Source organism: Lactuca virosa, chromosome 5 (genome assembly GCF_052849685.1).
Source record: "Lactuca virosa cultivar CGN04683 chromosome 5, Lactuca_virosa_CGN04683_v6, whole genome shotgun sequence".
Classification (NCBI taxonomy): Eukaryota; Viridiplantae; Streptophyta; class Magnoliopsida; order Asterales; family Asteraceae; genus Lactuca; species Lactuca virosa.
This window is the reverse complement of record NC_136430.1, coordinates 453,592,487-453,600,999: the sequence shown is the minus strand read 5'-3', so window position 1 is coordinate 453,600,999 and position 8,513 is coordinate 453,592,487. Positions and strand designations below refer to the sequence as shown.

Below are 8,513 nucleotides of genomic sequence, written 5' to 3'. Positions count from 1 at the left end.
CACCATGTCGTGGCATTTGCTCTGATCAACCTAATGGATTAAGTTCTTAATCTCTTGAGCCACTCATCCATACTTTCCAGAAGGATTTCTTACATCCAAATACATCATAAAAATCCTTACTTTATGTGACAACTGGAAAATTTTAGAACAATCGAGGTCTAAACTTTAACCATGTACAAGTGAATTCACAAACGTAACTTTGGTGTAATGAAACTTTGAAAGCCAAAAGGGCATGTTTATATAAGTTGATATATAAATATATACTTTGAAAACCATGTGGTAAAGAAACTTTGGAAACATAATCAACATAAGAACGTATAACAGAGTCAAATAAGTCAAACAAAAATCAAATGGTTTTAATATAAAAGAATGTTCTTGTGCCATGCCTTTGAGTTTTCGGTTGTAAGGCACACTATCTTTGGGATTTCAATTGTATAAGACAGAAATCACCATTCATGGAGGCACATCAAGACCACAAGACCGAAATCACTTCACACTTGGACCGAAAACCCTTTCTTGAGTGCTCCCAATACCGAAATCAACATTATGAAGAGTGTACAAGGGGATTTCGGTCATGCCTTGACCGAAATCACCCTTAGTTAGGCCGAAATCCCATAAATATTTAGATATTCTTGCAACTTGATTTGGTAGGATTAGCTTCCCAATGAGATAACTCCATTTACCAATGTAAACCTCACATCATCTTATCATTTCATTCTTATATATCACGAATTAGGATCCCTTTCAAACATTCACAGTTAAAAAAAAAGTCATCACATATTCTCTCAAAAGATCAAGCCTTTCTTTCAAGTTCACCTTCATTACCGCAAGTTAATTCTCAAGAATCTGTGTAAGCTTCTTTAACTTGTTTAGTATCAATACAACACTTTCATGTTATTCCAATCAATTTACACACATTGCTATGTGTTTAAAACTCATAGGATTCGAACACCGTCACGTACTTTAACTCGAAGATCATTACCGTCGTCTCGTTATCAAACCACAAATACATATAAGGTGAGTTCATACCTCTACATTTTTCAAGACTTTTTCTATGTTTTAGGGGGGGGGGGATACAAGTAACACACAAGAATATATACGTTAAAACGCAAACATTTGAATACATTATTTTACCATTTTTACGAAAAGTATTAAATACACGAAACAACTTTACTACCAACCCAATATATTTTTACATACAACATTTTGGACAAAAACGTAAACATATGAAAAACGGTTACAAAAATACATTTCATTATTCTTATATATATATATATATATATATATTGATTACAAAACGTTCATTTCATTAAAACTTTATAAATATCGTTTACGAAACTTTACCCCTTTGTAACCCGTTGAGCAAAGGGTAAAATTATATAAAGTGCATATATCATTGTTTTACGACATTTTCGATATTATCCTGGAAATAGGGGGTATATTCATATACAAACGTTTTCTTTTCAAAAACACGTACACTCGTTGAATAAATTTGTGAGACGTTGTCTTTATCATACCTAATTGAGGTATACACGAAAGTCCTGTATTTATAACCAGAATCTCTAATAAGAGAGTGTGACACTTGTGTATAGATCTATACAGGACTGATGATCCCACACCTTGACTACTAGCTACAGTCATACCGACAGGTTATGGGTGACAAATGTCATAAATATCTCGGCGCCTGAAGAACGACGAGGCAGGAACCGCATCTTAAAAGCACGGTTATAAAAAACTCACATGGGGAAACGACTATGCGTACATTTTACACGAAAACACATTTCTTCGAACGGTTTTATGCATGAATAAAACTACATATTACTACTTTAATGTATGGAAAACACTGGTACATTTCGGTCTTGGAACATTTACGACTTACATCTCATTTATTAGAAAATATCAGATTTTCTGGAATAAACATTATCATTTTACATGTGAACGGCTTACATCTCATTTATTAGAAAATATCGGATTTTCTGGAACAAACACCCTCATTTTACAAGTGAACGACTTACATCTCATTTATTAGAAAATATCGGATTTTTTGGAAACAAACACGATATCTTTTCACAGAATGGCTTACTATTTTCAAATAAACTCTTATGAAGTCACCAACTTAATTGTTGACACTTTTTCAAACAACTTGTATTCTCAGGAAATCAGTAAAACAGGTAATCAACACCTTTTGAGGATGGAGCGCTAAGGCGTCAAAAAAATATTTTGTCATCATATTGTAATTGACTTTTTGAAACATGTAACACTTACAATGATGTAACTTTTTCAATTATATATACGATGGTTATGTTTGCTTTCTTTACTATTACTTAATTGTTATGATACAATACATGAAAGTCATCCACCCCCGAACGTTTCCGTCATCCTGGTTTGGGGGTGTGACAGATTGGTATCAGAGCATTGTTTATAGTGAACTAAGTATATCAAACCACATAAGATATACAAACTATAAATACAATGGGACTAAAACTCTCTGACATAACATTTTAGTACAAGTATACTTTAGAACATTATAAGTATTTTTATAAAGGTGTACGTATATACATACATACTAGCAACAATGTCATAATAAGTACCATATAAAAACTATTTAGATAAGTTGGACGCTGCGGTTAAGCGTAGACAGTTATGTAATCATATATGAGATAAATATAGTCTGATCAACTATATTTATTTGAGATACAACCAACATGTGTTTGGGAATAGTCGTGGTAAACAACGAGTCTAAAACTTACCAACACTACATACCAAGAAACACTAGAACAGAACATAAAGTTTAAAATACTATAGGAGTATTTCATAATACTATAGAACCACTGAACCACACACTTAGATTCTCTAGGTAGCTCCATTCTCGCACAGACAACATGAACGGATTTCACCACGTGTAACATCCCAAAAATACAACCCAAAAATTTTGTTCGAAAACTTTACTAAACCATAATATCAAATATTAAAAGATAAATCCATGAATCATGTATCTCAAAATGTCATAATAAATTTATCGAATCAAAACTAGTGTCAAGATCATATCAAAATATCAGAGTCTAAATCCCAGGCTAAAACTGTGGTGTGTGCCATGTCATCATCCCGAGCCCTTCCCTTTGCTAGCTGAAGTACCTGAAACCAAAACTGAAACTGTAAGCACGAAGCTTAGTGAGCTCCCCCAAACTACCACATACCATACAATAACATATAAAGCAACTACTGGGCCTTGCCCACTGCATCAGACCGAAGTCCAGAAACTGCATCGGACCGAAGTCCGGAACTAACCAAGGCCTTTCTCACTGCATCGGACCGAAGTCCGGAAACTGCATCGGACCGAAGTCCGGAACTAAGCAGGGCCTTGCCCTCTGCATCAGACCGAAGTCCGGAAACTGCATCGGACCGAAGTCCGGAACTACTGCATCGGACCGAAGTCCGGAAACTGCATCGGACCGAAGTCCGGAACTACTGCTAACTAAACGGGCCGACATTGTGGCCGTAGACCCGTTCCTACTGGAAGGAAACTCACCTCGTAACGCTGGCTGCTGAGCTGCTAAATCTGAAACTGTCTGACTGCTGCTCCGGAACTCCCCGGCTACAAATGCCATAAACACTAAATCAAATACTGATAACTAATCCCAGGGTAAAATTACTATTTTACCCCTGGTCAAAGTCAACTTCCTGGTCAAAGTCAACTTTCAGTTGAACGGACTTGCCGAGTTGGGCCGCCAACTCGCCGAGTCCCTGTCATTCTTTCTAACCCTCTACCCGCTTCTACTCGTCGAGTTTGGCAAAGACACGACGAGTTCTTCTTCGATACTAACATCGAGTCTAACTTCATCCGACTCGCCGAGTTGTATGAACAACTCGTCGAGTTCTCCTTCAGCATAAGAACACGTCGTGACTGTGACTCGCCGAGTTGTATGAACAACTCGTCGAGTCTGTTCTTGAGGCAAGAAGGTTGCCTTGGACTCGCCGAGTCACGACGTGGACTCGCCGAGTCTCCTGTATGCCATTACTATACAGTCGATTCTAGTCAATTTCAGTGCATCCAATTCATAGATCTGGGCTTCTAGGGCTGGTTTTGCACGTAAAGTTTCCAACTTTACGTGCATGCACACGAGAATGGGGCTAAAACACCAAAATCATCCAACATTAAGCACTTAGGGTTTGGAACAAGGCTATATTTGCATAAAGGTAGTTATATTGAGTTTCTAGAGTTCAATAACATTCAGATCTATGGTCTCTATCCAAAGGAGAGCTCAAATCTCGAGTTTGAATCATATAAAGCTCCAACAGAGACATAAACAAGCATAAAAGAGGGTTTAATGGAAGAATAAGCAAGGTAATAACTTTATTACTAGAATATGTAGCAAATGGAAGCAAGATTCTGGATCTCCTTTCTCTTCTATTGGTCTTCTTTCCTTCCTTCTCTTCTACAACTTCCAAGCTAGCACAAAACACTCAAGCTCAACAATGGGGACTGGGGTTTACAGAGAAATGCTCTAGAGGTGCTGGAGGCTGGGATGGGAGGCTATAATGATGTTTAAATAGGGTACAAATCCCTGGGATTTAGGGTTTCATCCAGACTGGCGGACTCGCCGAGTCCGTAATATGGACTCGTCGAGTCGCCCGCTAAAAACGCGTGCAAATCCCGTCTCTACTCGACGAGTCGGGCTACTGACTCATCGAGTACCTCTTAGGAAAGGAAAATATTATATTTAAATTACATACCATAAATGGGGCGTTACACCACGACAACCCCTATTACCCTACCGCAACAACCAACAGATGAATAGAGGAGAAGATAACCACCTTAAGACGACAAATCTTTGCAGCTAAAACTAGGGCAATCATAGCATAACAGAGAGTAGAGGAGGCCACTCTCTAGACGTGCGAGGTGGCAAAACACCTTATGTATCAACTTAATAACTAATAAACTAATATAACTGATAGCTTCATTTTATTTACTTCTTTTTATAGTTTATTTTAGCATATTTCATTCGCATTTTAATTAATTTCCATGCATATTTTCCTTTTTGTTATTTTATGACCGCTTTCGGGTACTTTCTAGTTTCGTGAGTATAAATGCAGATTTTAAGGAGACTAGCGGAGCGGGATCTTTTGGAAAGCAATTGGACTTGATGGCTATGGAGATGATGCATGAAGTGGGCTTGTCAATTATTTGAAGGGTTGGAAGAATTAAACTTTAAATTTTCAAGTATGCGGGGATCGATGATCGGGAGTTTGTGGAAGCCTCGAGTGATTTGGAGAGGCAAATTGGGCTCAAATTGAAGAAATATTGAAGAAAAATGGGCTTGAAACTGATTAGACTCGATCTGGGCCAATGGACTAGCTGTGGGGGCCCAAGACATGAAAGAGCCCAAAAACTCGTCAAAGTCACGCGGCCCGCATAAGAAACCCCGTGGCCCGCGTAAGAAACCCCGCGGCCCACGTGGATTCCTGAAAGGGGCATTTTCGGTATTTTACCTAGAGCTCTATATTGGGAAGGTTGGTGTGCCTCTTCAGCCTAATCTTTTACATCCGATTTGGAGACTTTCTCTCTGGAGTTTGGGAGCAATTTGAAGGCCAAGAACCCTCAAGAAATTCATCTTTTCTTCTCTTGATTCTTGTCAAATGTTTGGTACAATCTTCACTAACTTTGTTTCTTTGAGTTTAGCCATGCTTGGCTAAACTAATCTTGGTTGAATTTTGTTGAATCCTTTGAACTTTTGTTGAATGTTGAAGAATCCATGAACATGTTCTTAAATCTTTATGGGAATGTTTTGTGTTTTAACATTCTATCACTACTTATATGTTTTAGTTCATGAGTTTAAATGTGTTTGTGGTGATTAGTTGGCTAATTTCTTGATTAAGTAAAGGATCCTCAAATTAGCAAGTAACAAATGATTTTTGTGTTGTTTTTGCTTCACACAATCATAAAAACATTTCCTCCAACATGGTGGTGAAAGCATTTGACCCCTCTTGGATTTGGTGACTTTTTGGTTCTTAATGCTAGTTGACTTTCACTAATTACATGCTTAATGGAAATTGTGACTTTGACTAAGGAAATTGTTATGAGCTTCTCTAACCATTTTAACAACTAAGAAAAGTCTAGGTAATCTCAAGCTTCTTGGATTACTATAGCCAAATTAAGGATTTAAATCAAGTATTGCACCATTGGATTCTAATGATATGTTCATCAAAAGTCAAAGTGAGGAAACTTTAAGTCAACCATCCTTCCCTTATTGATTTTACATCAAACTCTTATTTTTTTTGAAATTGTCTATTTAAATCTTAGTTTAATTCTAGTTTATTTCAAGTATCTCAAAAGACCAAACCCCCCATTTTCATTTATTGTTATTTTACAAGTATTTTTACAAAGAGATTTTTCATAGAGTTATAAAATTGAACCAATCTCCGTGGATTCGATCCCTTTACCACTATACACTATTTTAGTGTGTTATATTTAGGGTTATTAATTTTGTTGGCCTCGACAACCACCAATAACCTAATGAGTTAGTGACTACACTACTCACACTATGTGTTAGGATTATCGTTTCTTTCGTCACAACTAGTAATAGTAAATCAAGAGAGGTACGCCCTTCCAAAACCCATGAAACCCGACCAACTTAAGATTTTGACACCTATATTCTAAACTTAACATTTGTACAATACCTACTCCCACTCACTACCATAAAAACATCACATGGATGTTGGCCGAAACATTGAGAATCGTACAGTAAAACGTGAAATTTATACGTGTATATAAATAGATGGAATACAACTAGCAATGACCATAGTCCCTTACGAACTCGTTTTATACCATACAGCAAAAATCATGCCATTACAAGGAAGTAACCAGCACACCGGCGCAACACCCGTTATACAAATGGACCTCGCCACATTCCAAGCCGCTGTATCAGCAGCCATGACACAACTTAGTGCTAACAACACGAACGGAAATAATAACGGTGCCGACAATTCCAATCGCAGTGACAACCAAGGACACCAACGAGTGTGCTCCTGCAAGGACTCCCCAAATTATGAACCTAAGGACTCCCACGGAAATAAAGGTGTACTACCCAAGAAAAGAAAGTTCTGGAACAAGAGAAAGGGGAAATCAATGCACGAGCCCGCCAAGAAACAATAAAAAGTGGCAGCCAACACTGTCACTGTCCCGGCCGCTCCAGCACCAGCAAAGCATTATGCTGGAACCCTTCCGAAATTCAACAAGTGCAACTTTCATCACCGTGGAGCATGTCGGGTGATGCACTGCAACAATTACAACAAAAATGAGCATACTGCCCGTTTCTGAAGGACTCTGGCCCAACACACCACTCAAGCCGCTAACGCTGGAGTGAGTCAAACATGTCATAAATGCGCTAAAACGGGACATTTCAAGAGAGATTGTCCAACAGAAAGGAATGACAACGAAATGGGAAGAGTCTTAACAACCGGGAATGAGGAAGCAACGAGGGATCCTACTGAGATTTTCGGTACGTTTCTCCTCAATCACTCATATGCATGCATACTCTGCGTTAGCAATATGAAGAGGAATTCGCGAATCACCAATTTATAAACATATTCAGATAAAAGCTACAATCACTCAACGAAACCTTCGCAGTAGAATTAACAAATGATAAAACAGAAAATAACTAAAGATATATACGTAGTATACACTCTAAACAACCAGTTCTTTCAAATTGACCTAATACAATAGGGAACTTCGATGTGATCACCGGTATATTTTAATCTTCACCATGCCAATATCATGAGTTACGAAAAAGCCGTTAGCCTGGATCTGCCAAGTAGTGAGCCCCTCGTCAATTATGACGACAAACCCGACACAATCCTTCAGATCATCCCTTAGGTAAAGGCTCAGAGCAATCTACGCAAGATGTACCACGCCTTCCTAGCCTACGCAGTAGATAAGAAACAGGAAGCGTAAAACATCAAGGATGTTCCAGATGTCCGTAAACTTCCCGAAGTATTCCCAGGAGACCTCCTGGGAATACCACTCGTACAACAAGTCAAGTTCAAGAATCGACCTAAAACGTAGTAGCTATGGAAGGAAGTAGTTGTAATTACCTTCTCACCCAAACTAATCACATCACTCATGTAGAAACTAAGTACCCATGCTGGTAATTTATCACTACTAGGTGCATACGTAAGGGTGGTATGTAATTAAGATTCTACAAACTTAGGATGTGTGATTTCTCCTTGAACCCTGTTCCTTATTTGGTTGTGGGCTTAGGGCAGAATCATTTATTCGACTGTCCTTCCAATATTAATTATATACGACCTGTATATGCAAAGTAATGATAGATGAACCAGGTATAAGTCATACCATGAATTCCAAGACAAAAACCGCCCGGGACTACGGGTGGACACGCTACCATTCGAGTGATGAACCAAACCCATACACTTCCTACCGGTCAAAGCAACAGACGAAATAGAAAGGCTGATAGGAACGTATCACAAGGAGGTTGTGAGATTGCACATTATACCAC

The 8,513-nt window shown here is 38.3% G+C and overlaps 1 protein-coding gene across 1 annotated transcript in view; it reads left to right on the top strand.

The window, feature by feature from the left end:
* Positions 1-8,513, top strand: part of LOC145114467 (Guanylate-binding family protein) — a 194,096-nt gene that overhangs the window by 16,292 nt on the left and 169,291 nt on the right. The gene's annotated exons all lie outside the window — the stretch shown is intronic.